This window comes from Anser cygnoides, chromosome 2 (assembly GCF_040182565.1).
Source record: "Anser cygnoides isolate HZ-2024a breed goose chromosome 2, Taihu_goose_T2T_genome, whole genome shotgun sequence".
NCBI lineage: Eukaryota > Metazoa > Chordata > Aves > Anseriformes > Anatidae > Anser > Anser cygnoides.
The window spans coordinates 102,146,804-102,168,418 of NC_089874.1; the positions used below are offsets into that span (position 1 = coordinate 102,146,804).

At 38.6% G+C, this 21,615-nt stretch overlaps 1 long non-coding RNA gene across 1 annotated transcript in view; it reads left to right on the forward strand.

Annotated features, from left to right (window-relative positions):
• LOC106042214 (uncharacterized) overlaps nucleotides 1-21,615 on the forward strand; it is a 95,017-nt gene that overhangs the window by 21,482 nt on the left and 51,920 nt on the right. Inside the window, exon 2 of the long non-coding RNA XR_010829582.1 lies at nucleotides 7,599-7,758. This is a non-coding gene — a long non-coding RNA (uncharacterized lncRNA). The remainder of the gene's footprint in view (nucleotides 1-7,598; nucleotides 7,759-21,615) is intronic.

Below are 21,615 nucleotides of genomic sequence, written 5' to 3' on the forward strand. Positions count from 1 at the left end.
ACCTGAAATCCTCCATCAGCTTTTTCACTCTGGTTAAGCAATTGGATCAGAGAAGTCAATGGCACCTTGTACGTACGACAAAATACAGGAGCATCACTGTCTGTGGAGCCCAGCTGGAGAGTAACATTGCAGCACATTTCTTCCTGCCAGCGGTATCTCGTTGTCAGCAGAATTGTCATCATTAATCCACATCTTCCAGGTTGCAAAGTCGTTGTGAGATTAGCTGATTGGCCCCATTGTCATGATAGTATGGTATTGCTTTACTGCAGTTTTTTGATGGCAAATATTCTGTATATTGTGACAGTCCTGAAAAGATTGTACAAATACATTGTGTGACATATTAACACTTAAAATATGACATCTTTTGTCCTTCTTTTTCACATAATGCATACACTACAGCTTTTGGAGATGGCTAGAAGAGCTTCTTTTTGTTTGTGCTCTGAGGTGGCGTAAACATCAACAGCTTTTTCTAGGATGTTAGGAAAACTGAAATTAGCCTATAAGTGTTTTCATCAAATATATTTTAGTTACTTACACTCTTGGATATGCAAAACTAAGGTAGATATTTCATGCAAACAAAATATCTTAAATTCCTTCTTGGGCTTTTTGCTTCCAGCTTGGCCAGAAATATTGTATAAACAATCTTCTGCCTTTTATAAGATCAAAATTTTAAAAGGGCTGTAAAATAGTGGGATTTTCTTTTCCTTTTTCTCCCCTCTTTTTCCTTTTTCTTGGACTTTTTCCACTATAAAGATACATTACAAAATGTTCCCTTTTGCTGTTTTTTTAAGTCCTCAAGAACTTGATAAAACTTGATTTGCTTTCTTTTCCTCTCAGTAGATTATTTCAGTTATTTACAAGCCATTTTTATGTTTATAACCTGGAGCCACTACTAGATATTGCTTTAGGATCCTGAATCTGGTACTGAAAAATAATTATTTTAACTTGATAAAGATGCAAATTTTGGGGTCCTTTGCCTTCTGTTTAGAATTGCTTGAGGAAAAGCACACTTATGTGCTGGATTTGAGGGATTCTGTACTTGTGGTATGGCTGCACTTGGAGGATTCATTGGCACTGTTGTAAAAATGAATTAGGTGGTGCCACGAGTGTATTCAAGAATTGAGCTTAGTAGGAAAAGAAGAAAAGTTGGAATAGCAGGGTTATGATGGGGCGGGGGGAGAGCAAGGGAGAATGCTGTATTAATGCTATTAAAACTGAAGCGATGCAGTCCTTAATGGAATGTGTAATAATGTTTGGGGAGTTCAGTGCTGATCTCAGGTACTTATGTAAGGAAAGATGAGTGTGCATGAGTAAATATGATAAAGGATATGTGTGATATTATACTCACAAAATGGATTCATGAAGAAAGTACTAGCTTTGGCTGCTTTATGCTACCAGCATGTCATTAAGTAAATCATTAAAACTTTTAGATATTGTCTACTTCTAATTGGGCAAAATTTGTTACAATTTATAATTAATTAGTATTCATTATGATTATCACCTGTAACCATGTAGGTGGCTTGAGAGTACATTCAGGCCTCTTCCTGAAGCCTCTGCTCTGAAGCCAGGCTTGAAAAGCACCTTAAAATGACTTTTTTTGTGTGCGAACTAACAGCCTGGTGAATCTTGATCTTTCCAGGCTTTATTCTCTAGAGTTCTAGCAAGATTCCCTACTTCAAGCTTCATTGCAAGCATCATCCAGTGAATAGAAAAGCACTACTTATATCATAGAATGGCTTGGATTGGAACAGACTTCAAAAATCATCTAACTCCAACCCCCTGCCATAGGCAGGGATGCCACCCACTAGATCAGGTTGGCCAAGGCCCCATCCAGCCTGGCCTTGAACACCTCCAGGGACGGAGCATCCACAGCTTCTCTGGGCAACCTTTTCCTGTGCCTCACCACCCTCAGAGTCAAGAATTTCCTCTTAATGTCTAGTCTAAATATCTCCTCTTTTAGCTTAAGGTCATTCCCCCTTGTCCTATCATTATCTACCCATGTAAAGAGACCTTCTCCGTCTTCTTATAAGACCCCTTTAAGTATTGAAAGGTTGCACTGAGGTCTCCCCGGAGCCTTCTCTTCTCCAGGCTGAACAGCCTCAGCTTGACCAATGACAAATAAACAATATAGTCCACTTGGCCATGAGTAAATATTTCATAGAGAAATCTGAAAGCAAACATGAAAATCTAATGTTTTAAATAATTTCTCGTGAGATGTTAAAAGGAGTCATAAGCAGGGCTATCAAAGAAGTGGGTGGACTGTCTCTGTTCAGCTACTGGTTCAAGTCTGCTTTTGTTCATGTCTTGATATTTGTTTTAGTAATGCTCTGTCCCTGTGAATGTATTTGTTTGGCATCCTGCAGAAAGCAGCTTAAATTGTGTGCAGAGAGATGCAGTCCAAGGATTCTAGTGGAGCACTTCGGGGCTGGAGACATTTGTAGGCTGACTGAGAAGGCTGTTTGTGTAGACAGGCTAATATCATGGTACACTTGGCTAACGCAGAGATTATCAGTGTTTTTTTTTTTCCTTTGTTTTATCTTGATGACTCCAGTGGTAGTATAATAATATTCTGGTAGCTGGCTAGTTGGCTATATTTAAATTAGGGGATGTTTACTCTTATGAAACTGGTAGCAATGAAACAGCAGCACTGCAGCACTTTCCCCTGCTTATAATGGAAAAACATCCAACCCTTCTTAAGTAAGATTCTTCTATTTCTTTAAAAAAAAAAAATCTATTTAAGCAAATTTTGCACATTTTGATGCAGGAATAGAAATGTGGTATTTCATTGCTATCCTGCACATAGCCATGGTAAGTGACAGGTAGGATGTAGTTGTCTTCTGACACTCCCCACAGAAAAGATGTTGCAATGAAGTTTGTGGTGGCAGCAGCAAACGGCAGATCTCTTACACCAGGTAAGAGCAGCTACCGTCTGTCTTCCTTTTGCTGTGCTTGAATGTTGCCTTTGATATAGAGACTGCCAAAAGAAAATCTGCCCTGGACTCTTTCCAGAAAGTTATTGAAATCAGTCTTCAGCAACTGTATTGGCTTTTACTGTGTATCAAGGTCACTGAGCTGCATGAGCAAGATAGCCCTGATAAAAATAGAATTTGAGTGTTTAAAAATATATCTTTTTACAGTTTGAAAAAATAAACAGGACCCTTATAAAAGTCTGTTATACATACAGTGTTTACTACTTTTGCCCTGATCCTATGCATTTTTTCTCTCCAGGCAAGATCTTGATGGTTAGTTTTTTTTTTTTTTTTTTTTTTTTTTAAATCAGTAGCAGCTTTCAAACATTTGTCTTACCAGAGCTTCAGAAAAGGAAACTGGTTGTCCCACAGTTTCTGGCACTGATGACTAGAAATATAATTGTGTTTCTTTTGAGATGGAGATGTGGTTTGTGTTTATAAATGAGCGAGGTGGTAGTTTTGGATAAAGGTAGTTGATGTTTTCCTGGTGAAGTATTGTTCTCAAAGGAAACAAAATCAGCATGTCCAAATTTGACACCTGTATGTCTACAGCTTCATGATAGTTGTATTGTGCTGAAGTTTTTCAGCTCTTGAATAAACTGGAATTTTTCTTTTAAAAAGGAGGTCCAAGTGCCAAAGTGGCTTCTTCTCTGTACAACACAGAACTCTTCACCATAGTCTGAGGCCTGGATTCATGTCTGTCCTCTACCAGGATCAGACCAGTCCCCAGAAAAAGATGAGTGTTTCAATACCAAGATATGAATTGTTCAGGGGTGGGTCTCATTTTTTCTCTTGAGGTATTTTTCTTCATGTTCTCACTGACGCACACATACAGTAATTTAGCCTAGGGGGAGGGAGGAAGAGCTGCAACTAATTGCCTTGTGGCAATTGCCTTGTTGTGGCTGTGCTTTATGTATAAGGAGTAGATCTTGGATGTCTAAAGCAATAGTGTCAGGATTGCTTGCTGAATTTCAGGTGCCTACAGAAAAAAGCAGTTCCTGCATGGTTTGTTAGCCTGGTCACTGGGATCAGAATGCATCTCATTTAGTGATACTGCATATGCATAATGGAGAACAGCAAAATTTTATAGCTAAGGCTTGTAGCTAAAGATGGATAGGATTTAAAAAAAAAAAAAAACACATCATTGTGTAATTGTCTGGAGGAGGGCTTGGGAACCTGCACCCTATGGAGAAGGTGTGGCCTGCAACTTAATTTTGTATGACTAAAGGCCAAATGTTTGCTTTTTCAGCTGGCTTTTTGTTTTTTCATGCTGTTAGTGAATATTGCTAAGGTCAGAATAGCTGGCCAAAGAAGCTTTAAATCTGCAGTTATCCCTCAGCAAGGGTGAAGATATCCCACCTTTATTGTAGAATTTGTGTGGATTATATCTGAGCATATACATTCTGTTTTGTGCCTAGAAATGCACAGGTTTGACCCCTGCCTTCCTCACAGTATGTTTGCACGGGAAAATTTTCCAGATGTACTTAACTGACCAGGTGCCTTCAGTATAGCAGAGTTATTAAGCAGTAAGCCAGCATAAAACTTGTAAGTGTAGCTGCTACAGAAAAGGACAGTGAGGAAACACAAAGACTGTGCCTGAAGACGTAAAAATAAATAACAGTATGGTGATAATTACCTCTAGTAGGTATGGCATTGTGGTAGTCATCAGAAATTTATTTATTGTGTCTGCCTTTCCCTCTGTCAGCGATGAGTCTCCTTCATCCCCCTGTGCTGGCCTGTCTGCAACCTTTTAGAAAAGTTCTCGGAATTATGGATGAAATGGTAGGAGTAATTAGACAAAGCGTTGCTGTAAGTTCCTGTGGAAAGAAATACATCTGTTAATTACCTTAGTTGAGCTCTGGCCAAACTTAGCTTCTTCTATATATAAAGAATTCGATAAACAGTTGGGTGAAGTAATTCTGCTTTATCTACTTTCAGATAGGACAAAAGGTAACAAACTGAAGTGACTACAGAATTGGAAATCTGTCACTCCAGCATTGACTTGTTCAGCATTTTGTATGGAGGATATGTGTTTGACCAGAACTGAGCACTCGCTTCTGCATGTCTGACCTTGTCAGACTGAGGGCCCCTTCTAAAGAAAGGCACCACCTCTAGGCCAACGGTAGGTTGTTGCTGACGTGGGTCAGGGCTGGATGAAGTCCTAATGCACGTGTCTTCAAATGTCAGCTGGAAATCTTTTAAGGTGTCAAAAGAGTGGAAGATCAGCATTTCCAAACAGAACCAATATGCACTGCACAGGCCTATTAGGCCTGTTAAGTGACACGCCTTGTCTCTGAAGCTTGGGATATAGCTTGAAATTAATGGAAAAATTGCAAAAAAAAAATTGGTCTGAAGAGTTGTATAAGCATTATACAACTGCATATATATTGAGAGTAAAAATAAGACATCTGAAATCAAAGTTCTGGAATTGAGTGAATCATAGGAATTACGGCAAACTCAAAGGACTAAGCGAAGCTATTGCATTTGATGCTCCATCAAGATGTAAGAGTGTGTTCGGTGTGACTGTGACTCAGCACTTGTGGGTGAGTCATTCCTCATCACTGGGACCCCAGTGCTGTTAGTCTTCTGGCTGACAAAGAAGAGAGGAGGTGGAAAGAGATTTAAACCTACACAGAAAGTTTAAACTTCACAAATACAAAAGAGACGGGGACATTTTACCCCCACTAGTTTTCTTGAAAGAGTCTCTATTTTTGAGTATGGTATTTTCAGTGGAATAAGATGACTTTTCAGAGGAGTTATATTTATAGTGGAGGCCTTTCATATTTTATTTTGCAGAAAATTAATCTGACTATATTGAACTTTTAAGGAAACATTTAAAGAAATGTAGTTTGTTTTGTTCATGGCTCTTTCATACAGATGAGCCTAAAATACTTCACAACAAATAACAGTTGTGAGAAGACAATAATAGTGGAGAGGGACTGAAATCAGTAAGTGCAAATGGGGTGAATGTAGGCCTGAGAATATAAAACATCTAATGAAATATGTATGTCTAGTAGAAAGTGCAAAACAAGAGGGTTGCCAGCAGTGACAATATTCTGAGAAGGTCGGGGGTTGAAGGGGAATGAGAGGTGAAAAGCAGTGAAATCCTCACCTCAACTCTGTTTTGTCTGTGTGTTTGTCATATGTAAGGTCAGTAATGGAACAAGGGAGCCTTGGGATGGATCCTAAAGCCCGTATCCAGACAGAGCAGATATCCCCTGGCTTCAGGCACAGTGATAGTGGAGTTTAGAAAGTTGTTGTGGTTTGTTTGTTTGTTCGTTTGTTTCCCTGAAGCTTCAAACTTGTCTATTAATAAAGACAGTGGGTTGCTTGGTGCATTGGTGCACCTGTGGGGCTGGCTGGTGTGCACTGGTATGTTCACCTGTTGTACCAGATCTGTGGTTCTGGAAGTAAAATCTTTTTTTTGCTTTCCTTCTATTTGCCAAATCTGGAAGAGGCCATGGGGAAGTTTTATCTTATGCAGTAGTGCATGTTAGCTTCTTGGTATTACCTGGGAATCTCCAGTAACAGGTTCTTTGAACTCCCAGTGAACCGAGACCTTGGCAATGCTAATGATTTTTTTTTGTTTTTCATGTGTCAAGTTACAGTTGTGGTTTTGGACCTTTTTATTGCAAGTCTCAAGTATGTTGCAAGGTTTGAGCAAGTTTTTCGTGTGGTTGTTCTGTGCAAGCACATGTAGAGTAGGCAAAGCAATCTTCTGGACTGAATGACTGCTGTGTTTTATTGTCTGACTAGAGGGGCTAGGTGTTGTGATTCATATTTCCATCCATGTAGATGGTACTGCCTACATATACCATGTTTATAAAGAAATTCAAGAAGCAGGATCAACTCAGAAAAGTTACGGTTTTGCTGGCAGAATCAGTGGGGTTTTTCTAAATGCAGCTCCATAAGCCATTTGCTGGGTGTGATGTGCTGTAAAATACCCACATTATGTGTCAGATTACACCGTTTTTTTTTTTTCTTCACAGAATATGATAAAAACACTATATGTTGCAAAGAGACTGTCATGTGTGCTCATTGCTTATTTTATTCTCCATACTTTGAGAGTCTGGTTTTCAAATGTGAACCCTTCCATAAGATTTTCAGATCTCTTATGGGAAAGTGGTTTGGTATGTTAGGTACAAAACCACACCAGTGTCTGCACTGTAAGCTGTGAAGAAAGCTTTCAGTATCTGGCAATGTTACATAAAGGAATATAAAAGAGTGATTAGAGACAGACAAGGTCTGTGAAATACATCTAGAAGATTTAACAGATTACAACAGCATTTCTTAAAGAATTTATCATTCTTCTCTTACTCAGACACTTTCAGCACATGATTTTTGTTTAGAGTGACATAGTATTTCTTATTTTTGTGATTTTATTGCATATGATTGATACTGTTTTAGATAATTAGGTGATTACGTTAATGTGGTGACTGAACTAACGTGGAGTTAGGCTCGAAATATGAAAAAAAAAAATGCTATGTGGCAAAACCCATAAGATCTGATTCATAACCTTTTACTTTGAGAAGCCCATAATGAATTTTAATGCAATATAAATTGGTAAAGCAGGAGGAAACAAAGGAAGATCCCAGGCTAATACTTCCTTTTATCCTTATTTTGTTACAGCACAGGAGCCCAGTGATGTCTCTTACATAAGAGAACGTGTGCTAGTATGAGCTCATCTCTACTTCCATATCCTCAGAACATACCAGTGACACTTTCAAATGAGATCATGTAATGCAGGCTTGTAGGTTCTACTTCAAAATGTGATCTAAGCTCTAATAAGGTAAGAACTATTGAAAATATTTTTAAATTACAATACTTGCAGTGAAAAATGAGTTGCAAAGTAATGGTTTAGTAGGTTCCTTATTTTTTCCAAAAAAATGTGATTATGAAAAAGTAGTTCAAATGTCCATGTACACTTCACAGTATTGAGCATCTTGAGTATTTTTAAAGATTAGATTTGTTATTAATGTCTCTAATTCTGTGAATGGAAATACTTGCTACAAACGACCAGCGAGAACAGTTCTGTTTCTCATTGGTGTTTTGAGGCTTTGGGCTTTGGCTTTTTACCTGCATAAGAACAAAACTGGAATGTTTTGATGACACTGCACAACAGAATTGCACTGAAGTTGACCATTTTCCATTTTAAAAGCTCAAGATTTTAATTTTGTTCTCTTCAGCTAGAACCTGATCCTGACACTTCTTGGATATCTTCCATGTGAAAACTTTTGACCCGTTTCACTGGAAATGTTCTAATTAGTTCTTGTTCCAACTTCAGAGTCTTTTAAAACCAGAACAGCAGAAAACTGTCAGCAAATCTGAGTCAGTAAAGACACAGTGTGCAAAGAATTAAATGCAAGGACTCTTACGAAGCAAGAGCAAAGTCAGGGTTTATACCCAAACCAATTTAGCTTAAAGTCCCATTGGTATGACCACAGCACTCACATGTTCTTAGCCAATTGTGTGGGAACACCCACAACCCCCCAAACTGAAAGCATTGTGATATTATTTATTACTGGAAACTTTTCTAACTACAGCTGTTCTGCATGACTCTGTCACTTTCTAAGTGTTTTTGTTGAACTGAAAGCCAGCTCCACTTCTTGTTTGTTTAATACAATTTTATTCAGATTTTAACAGGAGTGAAGCTATGTCAGTATTAAACACAAAACAAATGTGAATGAGATGTTGAATTTTCTTGTTAGAAAATTGGTTTGTTTTTCCAAAAGTGACCAGCCTCAAAAGTAACCTTTTTGTTGTATTTGTTTGCAAAACTATGACTGTTTCTACTTAGTAAGGAGGCCCTATTACTGTCCTGGAGGCCGACCTCAGGGAGGAAGCTAAGCCATCAGCCCCTTACTTTCAAGAAAATGGTTACTCTTTTGTAGAGTGAGCTTTCAAGTATTTTTCACTTAAAATATGATGGAAGAGAAGGAGTGATATTTTATAAAAGCATAGTTTCCCTCCTTCCCTCCTTTTCTTCCTGTTCTTCTGGTCTGGTGTCTTCATCTCTGTTGTAGCTGTCCTTGTCAGACTAAGGCAGAAGGTGAGATGCTATTTAGACTGCAGTTTCAGTTTCAAAATCCTTTCTCTATCTGAGCGGGATTGGATATGCTGGAAGGCAGTGGATTATTTTGGGAAATTTTTAGGATGAAGAAACTTTTTCACTGGAAAAAAGCCATATGCTTGTTAATATTCTCTTCACTCCATTCGCCAGCTGAATCAGAGTCCAGCTGTGCACTTCTGCAGTGCCTTAGCAGGCAGTGGTTGGAGCCTTTAAGAGTAACTATGCTGTGAATTACATGTTGTGAATGAGCTTCCCTGGGGCATTATTTATTTATTTTTCCAGGGAAAAGAGCTTGCAATGTTATTGTTGTTGTATTCTCTCTTACATTACTGCAGCAATAAATGGATGTAAAAGACAAGCATGTGTTGTTTGTCCCCTGTACAGTGAGTTATGCCACCACTGCCTCTTAGCAGAAGCTTTCTGCTTCAGAGGAGTGTTGAAAGTACGGTAAAGGTGAAAGCTGTTATCATCAAACATGGTATAATCCAGTTATGTGAAGATCTTTGTCATTTTAATTTTCTGTGCACTTTGCTAGTTGAGATGCTGAAAACATTTTCGTTGTTCTTGAAATGGTTAATGTTTGCAAGTTGCTACTTTATATTGCATACGTAGCCAGACAGTCTTCATGGGTTTAATTGTTATTAGCCACTAAAACAAAGCATTAAAAGCTTCTCAGAAGCCTTTCCTACTCCTGACTTTGAAGAGTATGCCTGTTTTTTCAGCAGTTAAACCTGTGCATATAACCAAATTACTATGCTTGTCCACTGCTTTCCTTCCCTACCCCATACAGTTTATAGTCAGCATAATCAATTGCTTTTTTATGTGTAAAACAAATTTCCTTTATTCTTCTTTGGATATTGGATTTAGTATGGCATTCTACATACAGATAGTTAGGCAACGACAAACTGCAATGCTATTCACAGTATTTCTGTAGCTGCTCTAGCCTTTTCTCTGGTGGACACACATTAGATGGATTTCCTTAATCTTTCTATAGGCCTTGAGACTTGAAATATAAAGCATCAAAACTGCAACACCATGGCAAAGATTGAAAAAATCAGAATGATCTTGACTTCATTTGTTTTGCACAGCTCCCTTTCCAATACCTCTGTTTGCTTTCAAAGGAATGTTTCTCATGATTTCAGTTTTCCTTAAAAAAAAGTTGCATGTTTGGTTCTGAAATAGTTTTAAAGCCAAATATTTCCATTCCATGAGAACTTGGTAATAATGCCCTTGTCTTTCAATAGCCAAAGTTACAAATCCTTACAGAAACATAGGAATGGTTCGTTTCAAAGGCATACATGTTTGTAGCTACTATGCATGCAGTTATTGACCTCAGTATTTTGTGTGTGGGTCACTGTGTGACTTGGAGATAACAGGTTATTTTCAGGTGTGAAGGTAGAGCACTTGGAATTTCAAAGCATTTTAAGAGCTGCCTTCAATTAGTGTTATCTCAGTATTTGGTACGTTCTGCTTAGATATGGGCAGGCTGTTCTCTTCCCCCGTGTTTGCTTGTGTACCCATGGAAATTGGCTTCTCCCTCCTTACAGTCTGCCTATTGAATTTGCAAGGTCGGAAGAGTAAACTGGGCACTGGGACTCAAGTTCTTGCCAAGCTGTGTCGGTGCCTTATCAGTAAAGAAAGGAGGTGTCACTGTGCCACTGCTGGCTGGTGTGGGGCAGCAGCAGGCCATTATCATTCCTGAAGCTTTGAGTGTTTCCCAGCACAGGGGGCTCCGATGGAGCTCGGGCCTCTCTTATGTAAATGTTTAAACAGAATTAACACTGCATGTTTAGTTTTGGAACGTTAAACAGTTGTACTGCAAAAGCCTTGTCTATATAAAAGAATGGTTTCTTGAAATTGTTCAGTAGTTCATCGGTTTGGACCAAACCTGGAGGGTGATATTGATCCCCACAATAGACATACCTGATTTCTCTCTCTCTTATTTTTTTTAAGCATCTCTCAAAACCCAGTATTTGAAAAAACATTTTATCTATATGTGTATATCAAATTAACTCTTTGCTTATTAAATTATTTGCTTAGTTTTTATTCTGAGATTTTGGTGACTTTGTTACCAAAATCAGCTTGAAAATAGAGGTAGCCTAGTTTCAACTGGAGAAACTATACAGGAAATTGCTTTTGTTAGATCACTTAAGAGACAATTTGGATACTCTGAATGAAATCCACAGAAGGCAAGGGGGATGGTCAACTACAGAAAATATTCACAAAACTCGGTGTGGTGGCTTGACCCCAGCCAGCGGCCTGACACCCACCCTACTTTTCACTTACTCCCCTTTGCTGTGGGATGGGAGAAAACAGAAGAAATGCAAAAAGGCTCATGGGTCAACATAAAGACAAGTTAATGAGGAAAGAAAAAGCAGCATACACAAGTGAAGTAAAATGAGGAATGCATTTACTGTATCCCATTGGCAGGTAAGTGTCTAGCTGCTTCCTGGGAAGCAGGGCCTCAGCTCCTGTAACAACTGCTTGGCTATGGGAGGACAAATACTATAGCTATGGATGTCCTGAACCCTAAGCATGTATTTCTGAGCACGATGCCTTGTAGTATGGCATATCCCTTTGGTCAATTTGGGTCAGCTGCCCCGGCAGTGCCCTCTTCCAGCCTGCTGGCCTTAGTGTGTGCATGCGGGGTGGCAGGTGGATGGAGAGAAAGTCTCCAGGCTGTGCCAGCGCTGCTCAGCGACTGCCGAAACTAGCGCTGCTTTAGACAGAAATGCAGAGCACAGTGCTATATCAGCTGCTGCAAAGAAAGTTAACTCCATCCCTGGCAGATCCAGTGAAAACAAAGTGATTTCAGGAAACAGTTTTTTGAATTTAATGTATCTGTATGGTTGCATTTAAACAATATAAAAGATGCCCATCAGAGATTAAGTGAAAAAGAAAAAAATAAATTGACTAGTTCATCTCCAAATTCCATGCTCAGTTTAATTACTAAACTGCTGGCCATAAGTAATTGAAATGATACATTAATGACTAAAATATTTCCTGAAATGCATAGACTCCCTTGCATGATGGAAAGTGTTTGCACTTTCTTCTCGAGATTAAAAAACAGGTTGATAGGTTTATTGGGACAACACGTGTCTTGAGCTAATAATTTCTAATTATTGGCAACTGTAGCTCAAACAAAAGTATTACCCAAGGTACAGCAGGATGCCGTCTGGGATTTCAGTTCCATGTAAGAAATGCTCAGTGAGGCTTCCTGCTCAATGGTATTAAAAAGTATTATTCAGTAAGGAAAAGGGGGGAAGAAATACTTGAAATTCAAAAATCTGTTCATGACTCTGGAAAACTTTCATTTCATTTTTAGGAGCAGCTGAATCTGTTCTGAGACAGTAGTAGAATTTAACTTGGGTGAAGAATACTGTATTTAGTTGGATATTTACTCGCTTGGCTCTTTGTGGCAGGTCAAAGTTGCACATGCAACTTGTAGTAGTATGTTTGTCAGAACCCGCACTGACTTTCCTGGTCTCCAGGAGAAGTGGAGAAAGGTGGAAAGTATAAAAGATTCAGCATGTTTCCCATGTACTTGTCCTGTTTACAGATATCAATTGCCCAGAACATAAGGCTTTGCTCAGAGGTGGAGAGTGATAGTCATTTGGTCAGCACACTAGCATGGAGACTTTTTCTTTAGACACTTGTAAACAGTTGCAAGAAGCAGTCCTCGTCTTGCACTTGAGCAAAAAGATGCTTATGCCTCCATTTTGGTATTGTCTAGAATTCTTTCTTTTGAGTTTGAAGTAGCTATGGTCCTTATGGAGTGATTTCCTCCAAGTTCTGGATGCCTCCGATAAAGACCTTTCCTTATCTACATTTTTGTTGTTAGGATTTTTCTACAAATGAAAGCACCATAGATAGTCCTGTTTACAGCCAGATAACTTTGCACCACATAGAGAATTTCTCATTCTGAAGTAATGCCTAATTACATAAAGGGCATAGGAATGATGTATATAGCTCTGAGTATTTGGGAAATTAGAGCTATTTCCCCTTTGTTTCTGGTGAACAGCTGATAAACTACCCTCTTTCCTGTTTGGGCTGTTAAAGGAGAGACTGCTAATATATTCATGTAAAACATTGGACCAACTATTTATACATACATTTTGATAAGCTTTTGATATCTTTTGCATTACCCGCCCTCTATAGCCAAGAGACACACAATGCAGTATTAATGAAGCTGGTGCAATTAGTAATAAGCCACTTTGCTTGGATACATCCTCTCTGCTTACGTGTCAGTGAATGCCAATGAACAGAGAAGTGACAGGGGTGAAGTGGCTGAATAGATTTTGGCTCTGTTATCTCTGCATGAGGGCCAGCCTAGCTCTTTTTAGGCTCTAGAGTTTCATGAAGATGGTTTAATACATGGAAAGCGACAATAAAACATACATCTGTATATGAGCAGTTTGTGCTTTGAGCTGACTTTTTTTTTTTTCTGCAATGGTGTGCTCTGTATTTGCACACACACAAGTGCTAAACATGCATTGTGTATGTATGATATGTAGAGATGCTAAACATCAGCTCCTTCATATTCCAAGTGGAGCATTGGGTACTCAGAATCCACAAGGATCTCTTTCTGGTATCATATACAGGAGACTAGAATAGACATTGCGTGTTTAATTTTGAACCTGTAGGGTATGATCTACTAACTACAGACTAGGAAGACTAATTTAATATAAGTGCCCCTAAATCAATTTTTAAGTAGAAGCTTGGGTTTTGGAAAATCATGTTTTTCAAAATATGTTAATATTATAAAAGTGAGAAGCAGATGCTTGCTCAGTAACTCAGAAATTACTGGGAATGAGATCTGGGAGCTGAAATACGGTAGTAAATGCAATGAAGTTATATGAGTTAGACAAAGCAATGCTTTGCAAAGACAAACTTTGGTATTTTGTGTCACATCACTTGAATTCTATTAATTCATGCTTTATTTCAGGTTAGAAGATCTTTCTGGCAGTAGCAGTGTCTTCATCAAGTACCTCAGTGCTCCACGGGTATAATACATAGATAGGGGGTAATGCATTTATCGGTTGCTGTAATTGTTGTTTAGTATCTGTGTTTTTATAAGGTTTTCCATGGTCATCCTGCTGTCAGCAGACATGCAGCCACTCTATGATCAGCTCACTGTAAACATCTGTAAGAAACATGTTCCAGCATGATTTCTCTTGGTGTTCTTATCGTCACATTCTTTGTTTTACTTCCTGTAATCTAAAAGGCTCTCTGTGGCTATACATGTATTTTTGCTTTTCATATGGGGAAATCTGATGCTTGACACAAAATAAATAACAGGCTGTTCAGTGCTGAAAATGCAGATGGATGCAGCAATGCCTTGCAGTCCTTCCCTGTGCCAGAAATAGCAGAAGGCATTTCCTTAACTGGCTTTTTGTTGGCAGAGAATTGAATGGCACTAGAAGTACAGGGAGATGCAGCACTGGATTCCTAGAGCCAGCTGTAGCTGGGCTTTGTGGTCCCAGCTGTGCCTGGATGGAGCTGCAGAGGCAGAGCCAGGACATTTCCCTTGCAGACCTTGGTAAATGTTGAGCTGACCTGCGGTAGGCTGTGGATCAAAATGTTTAGGATCTAAAATGGATTGCCTAAAGTGCTGGGAAGAACAGAAGATATGTGATAATATTGTTTTTTTCCCCAGCTCCTAACTTCTTTTAGCGATGGCTGTCCTTGAAACTGGATACCAGTGTCTAGTACCCGTAAAAAGAAGCTGAGCAAGTCAAATCTTCTACTCAAGTGAAGGATAGAAAAAGATTATTTTGGCACTCTAGAGATGTTATGTTCCTTTACACTCAGGTGAAGTAAAACTTACAGCATGAATGATTTCAATAAAAGTAAATGCTGTCTTTAAGTATGGCTCTGTAAAAACATCCAAAAGAGTAGACAAAAGGGTTTGGTTTTACTATCTGAATTCTAAAACAGCATGATCTAAGTTGAACTATAAAAGCAGTAGGACCTCATTGGGAGCCTTCTAAGGAAAAGTTAGTGTAGCTGATGTACAGTGGGGCAGTCAGGACAGTAATTCCCACTGAGTCAGCACCAGGCCCTACCCCATGGATGGTGCGAGAGATAACAGATTGTGAGGATGCATGGGAAGAAAGAGAATTAAAAGATGGTTGTAATAGCATATTAATGAAGCACATCTACTCTTGGAAATGTTGTATTAGGATTTTCAATCCTGTAAACATCCAGAAACTTCAGTTCATGAAAACATCTTCTGTGACATAAGTATCCCCATTACAGTGTAGCATGGTGCTTGCCACCGTACTGGTGCTTGGTGCTCAGGTGATGCTGTTGCCTGCCTGCCGTTTATTGCGTTCCCATCATTATACTCGTGCAGTCTTTTATCTAAGTACTTTAGCCTGAAACTGTCTCAGAGCAATGAAGCTCAAAGAATGAGGTGGCTGATAGGCCTACAACATAAAACATGGCATCACTTCATGGTCGAGTGGTATTTTATTGTTTAAAAGGAGAATTGTTGATCAGTGTTTTGAATAGAAATGCTCTACTTAGAAGGAAAGAGAGGGATCGTTCTGTGACAATCTTTGAAACTACAATTGCAAACTTGTAGAGAAAGGAAGCTGGGGTGCATATGTGTTTCCAAAACTTTGAACCACATCATGAAATTTTGTGGTGGGCAGATTGGCAATACTGCATGTTCTGATCACTTTCATGGGTTTTAAATTTGTTTTTCTTACACAGTGGAGTTAGGAGGAGCTTTCAAATGCTCTGTGAATTGTATCAGAATGCTACATTTTTAATTTAGTTTTCTGTCATGTGTGAAGCAGACCCCAGTGCACAGAGTTTATCTTGCTCAAAACTTTAGTGGAATCAATGTGTTGGTGTGAAAGATCCAGCTTTGACAAGGGTGCATATTCTAGCACAAACAAAGGATTTCATCAGATCACTTGTACATTTTAAACTTTCCTAACAAAACAACTTGTGCTCAATTACAGTGAAGAGAAATTTAAATGCCTTTGCTTCATAAAAACTGGCACTGAATCCTATACAACATATTGTCTTTTCAGTTAATAGGATAGCATCAAGCGTAAAAGTGGTCTGTACTCCTTGCCCTGTCAAAATATGAAGGAAAATATTACTTAGCTCATATCTGCTTTTTCTTTTCTAGATATATTGAAAGACTGCATCAGAATTCAGCTTGAGTCTGTGCCAGCAACTGTGCAGATTCATGGCAGCATCCATACCATAGTACTGCCTGTGCACTGAGGCATGCAGCTTCTTGGTCTCCCTCTGGATACTGAGGAGATCGAGCTGTTTTTCATCCATTTCCCTTCGTTCATGTGTCTGACTCGAACCATTTTGAGTTTGTTGATCATCAGAGAAGGCTCCCTGTGGTGTGCTAGCCCTGATCTCCCTTCATACTCAAAGGAAGGCAGAGGCTGTAATGATGAACAATTCCCTGGGGTGGTTGCATGAGGGTTGGAGGTTACGGTGCAAGCTCAGCCACAACCTGTTTGTAATCCTTCCTGTGTGATGCAGGTGAGAAAGTATGTCATCTAACTGTACTTACTAAAATCAAACAAAATCTATTCTTTCCTTTCTGAAGCTGAACAGACAACAGACAAGTGTGTAAAGGTATATTGAAAGAGCCACCCTATATCTCATTTAATAATGCATTATTTTTAGTAAATATATTTTAGGGAGGTAGTGGAATCAGTTAGTGGAAGAATCACAAGGAAACAGGAGACCAATTTGCTATAAGCCTATATTTCTGGCTAAGATTCCCTAGCCGTAAAGAGTGTTGCTGTATAATTCTCCCTTTGGCAAGGTCTATGCATCACCATGATGCATCTATAAACAGAATGTGAAACGGCTGTGCTTTGTTAGATGAAGCCAGTAATTCACTAAGCACTCAGATCTGTACTGAACCCTCCTTCAGGATGTAGAGTGTGTGTCACTGCTGTTCAAGCTGGGGGAAACAGGGGGCTTGGCACCCCAGTGAATGTATGCTGCTATGCTGACTGGAGTCCTACAGAAAAAAAAATCTAGCAGTAATACATGATAATCTGCATAAGTGGATGTGGCTTCTCTCTGTGTGTGTTACTCTCTGGTGTATTTTCAGCACGCTTGCTGGAAACTACTTGTACTGCACAGCAGTTGCTCTGTCCTCCTGAACAGTGTAAACAAATTGTTGTGGTTAATGATTATAGCTGTTAAATGTTTGTTTTTAGTAACTTCTGGAATATCTCAGGCTTTTGCCAAATACATATATATATTTATTTATATAAAAGATTCATTTCCCATTCAAAAATCATTTTAATTTTTCAAGATATCATCGTAGGTCTAATGTTGCTTCAGGATGGATATGGCTAACGGGATAGAACTTCATCAGGCAGGTGTCTGAACAGTGAGTTTCTATTGAAGTAATCTCTTCAACCTTAGGCACCTTTGAAAAATGATATTCTGAGGGTTTCAGCGAGGAGAGATCTTTTTAGATCACATCATCGAATGAGGTGGCCGTAAAAAAAGAAAAAAAAAAACCAAAAAATACCGAAAACCACCTTATGTTTTCTATATACGTATAAATTTAAAATGTTGTTTAATACACTGATGAACTACACGCTCATACCACTAATGCTTTGTAAAGTTAAAATGGTGCCTATCAAAGCTCTGTCATTTTGATGGAGAGGGTTCCTATTACTTCAGAACCTGAATTCTCCAGTACCTAGATTCATTTAAAAACTCTCTGTGCTAGTGAAATAATTGTTTCTGGAATTTACAGAAAGCTTTTTTGCATAGTTAGCACACATCCTAATTAGCATGTTTCTATACTTATAAGAGTTACAGTACTATTGTAACAGATTTAGCAGAAGAAAAAAGTATTTCTTTTGGCAAGACTGAGTCTTCTTTAGGAAGAATCTGAAATAATGACATCATGAAAAACACAGGTTTTGTTCTTATTTCTATTTTATTTTCATTATCTAAAAGCAGTGTATGCCCTAACTATTGTGTAATTTCTTGTGCTCTTTCAAAATATAAAGCTAAATCTCATTGTACACCCACCTCTCTTTTTTAGCTTTTATTTTTGCTTAAAAATATTTCTTGGTGTGTGTGTGAAATGCACTATGTATTTTTAGTCTTACTTCTGTGCTGTGTTCCTCAGTTATCTGACCAAGTAGGTTGAACTACATGCCTGGTAATGTCTCTTGATCTCTCTTTTAAAGCAAAGTGGCAAGAAACAACATTTAGAATCCATTTCTTTATTCGTGTTATATGATCTTTCCTATTTTGTATGGTAAAAATTGTCTACTCTTTATTCAACTTTTTGGTTGGATCAGTATGAAAGACTTGAAAAGAACATTAACTGGATGAAGGGACAGGTTATTATCTTGCCTAGAGTGTATAATGTTATCAACCTGTGCTTTATTTAACGGACATCAGTAGTGATTGTTTGGTGAGAATATAAATGAAGTTCACAGTGTGATTCACTAGCCATTATTTAGTTATGTGTCCCCCACTCTCTGCTGGTAAATTGTAGTTCACTGCGTGGTATCTTCTGCTTCATGTGAATTAACGATTTTTTCTACAAGGGACTGTGTAGATTTGCACACAACTTAAAATTTACCTTCTATAAATTGTCAACCTTAAATTATATGTGCCTCAGTTAAGGATCTTATTTCTCAGATGTAGAGGATTAACAGTAGTCACTTAATTTGTGTTGCTCAGAAAATTGCTGCTTTTCGTTAGAACACTTGAATACCTTTTTGTCTTCACATTTAAAAAATACTGCTAACTTCATTTAAATACCATTCATCGTGTGTACAGGTTTTTAAACTCTATCTGATTAAAATAGATTTCTGAAAGAGTTTCCAGAGGACTTTCCAAACAGGACATAAGTGTGGCTACTCCCTTCAAGTCAAAAGCAATACTTAAAATTGACATAAATGGAGTCAGATTGACAAATGTGTGTTAGAAGGATTGCTTCTCCCACCAGTGAACTAAAGTCCCTTCGGGGCGTGGGGGTCGATCTGTGTTTCACTAATTTTCTGGCTGTGTAACTTCATTGATTTCCACTGTGCAATCATGACACTTGAAGTGGAGTGGGGAATCTGGCACTGCATATGGTGGCTGCAGAGTAAGCTTTATGTAGTGTAAAAGAGTGTAAAAAAAACAAAAACAAAACACAGATGGTGTCATAACAAACACCTCTGCTAGCCGAGCACTGTCACAACTGGATCTGTCCTCTCCTACTGTATGCTACATACTGGCATCTTATATTTACTTTATAAAACGTGCAGCATAGGAGAGAATCAGGCACCCAGTATGCAAATACAACCACAAAAGGGCAGGGAGGTGGGTCTAGAGTATGCAACTTCCCCCTGCTTGGGAAAGTCAGTTCAATCTGGCTTCTGTATTCTGAAAGAAAGGAATAGTTTTTAATATTAATCCAACTTCTCTGTTAGGAGCATATCATGTCGCAGAGGGCATTACAATGGCATCAATACTGTTCATCATACCTTGTGTCCATAGTCACATCTCATAGCTAATAAAGAGAAAATGTCTTCACTAAAGGGCATACTAATCAAGTAAAATTGCAAATTTTTGTTATAAGGAGTTGTAACTAAGTTAAATCAAGATAGAATAACCTTGCCTATTGAAAATGTGTCATCCTAGAAAAGAGCTATTTATTGTTTCATTGTCCATTAATTTTCTAAATCATGTATTTAATCAATATAAGCTATAATAGAGGTAGCAATTGTTTTCCTAGAAAGATTTGTTTTTACTTATGACATTACACAATGAATAATGGAAACATCCTCTACATATCTTGAAATGCATGGTAGTATGTCTCAGGAAATCCTACCTGAAAAATTCAAATTGACCTGAACAAGAGCGCACCATCATATTGGACACAGGCTATGTAATGCATTATATAAAAACATATTGGAATGCAGGCCAGAGTGTTAAGTTGAAAGGAGAAGTGTCTGCTGCGGAAGTGCACTGGAATTAGTTCCAACTTCAGTATTCCATCTTCCTCATTCTTTTGTTTGGCAAGAACTGAAAATAAGCTTATTATATGGAGTCAGAGAGCACTTGTAGGCCTGATCCAGGCCTGATTTGCCCAGGCCAGACAAGCAAACAGTGGATCTGTGCCATGCTTGCCTGCAGCTCACTGCAGTCATGGTAAGCTACCAGTGTAAATAAACGTGTTGTGGGCTGAGGTGCTTCTCTCTCAGATGGTAAAACCTACAAAGGGCTGGGAGAATGAGCAGAGGTCAGGTGGAGCACAGAAGTGCAACAACGTGATGTCCTCTTTTCTGGAGGCCTAAGAGGAGGGTTTTGTGTTTTCTGTCTGGATTGGCCCAACTCAAGGATTCCTTATATACTGTGAAGCACCACCAGACCAGATGTCAGCCTGCCTGCAGCACCAACATGCCACTAAAGCAACTAACCTGGGGAGAACATTGTCTGCAGCCTGTTGTGACAGCTTTGTATTGCTGTTGTTAAGCTGTGACTGTTTTTGATATTTGCGTAATCATGTAATGACTGAGTAATGTTTTGCAGCTGTATAGCTTCAGTTACCAAGATCTTTGAGAAAATTACAAATAATTAGTCAGATGTTGGGATGTCTAGTATTTGCCTCCAAAAATAGATTCTCACAAAGTTTGGAGATAAGGAGTAATTTTTGGTATAGGTATTGATTTGTTTCAGAATGAGATCTTTCTTTGTTGTTCCTATCATAATATCTAATGTTCCTCTGATGTATTAATTTACAGTTTAGATATAATGCTTTTTTTTTTTTTTTAATGAATTCATTGTAGACATATGGAAAGTGAAGAATTTTCATCTGCCCCCCAGTGGGCTGCTGTGGTAGTGGCAGAATAACCCATCTACATCTTAGTATTTCTTCTCTCAGATCATCCCTGTCCTCCCATAGGTACTAGATGCATGACAATGGTTTTCTCATAACTGTAGTGTTACAGGCTCTACTTATGTTTTGGCCTGTAAGGTCAAGCTTAGCTAGCTCTTAGCCTCATATAGGCCTAAGTAAGGTCAAGTATTTGTTGACAGAAGACCATCATATGATCATTCAATAGAATGAGATTCTGCAGGTAGGGTAAAAGGATTGAAGTATTCTCTCAACAAGGGAATGTGTATAACCCCAGAGGAGAGGGTCACACTCATGTAATGAGTCAGTCCTCTTCCTGGTCCAGTAAATCATGGATCACAATTTACAAAGTGGCACAGCTTCAATGAGAAGGTAAATTATCTCAGGCCAGACAGCCTCTGTAGGCTAGGATATTCTTCTTGCAAGGAAATAAGTAGATTTGAACCTCCTCAGGCAGAAGAGACTCCATTGCACAGTGCTTTCCTAAACAACTCTTTTACCCATGGAGCTTTCGGATAAAAGTACTATAGCCACTGTGAAGATGAAATATTTGTCATTGTAATGTTATAAAATGCCTAATATAGGAAGCGTGCTTTGCGCATGCCACTGAATTCTAATTAGGATAGAATGCTGGAACTGTGGTGAGCTATACAAATCTGCCCCAAAACCCAGGGTATGTGCTCATGTTTCTTAACATTAGTTGAGAAGCA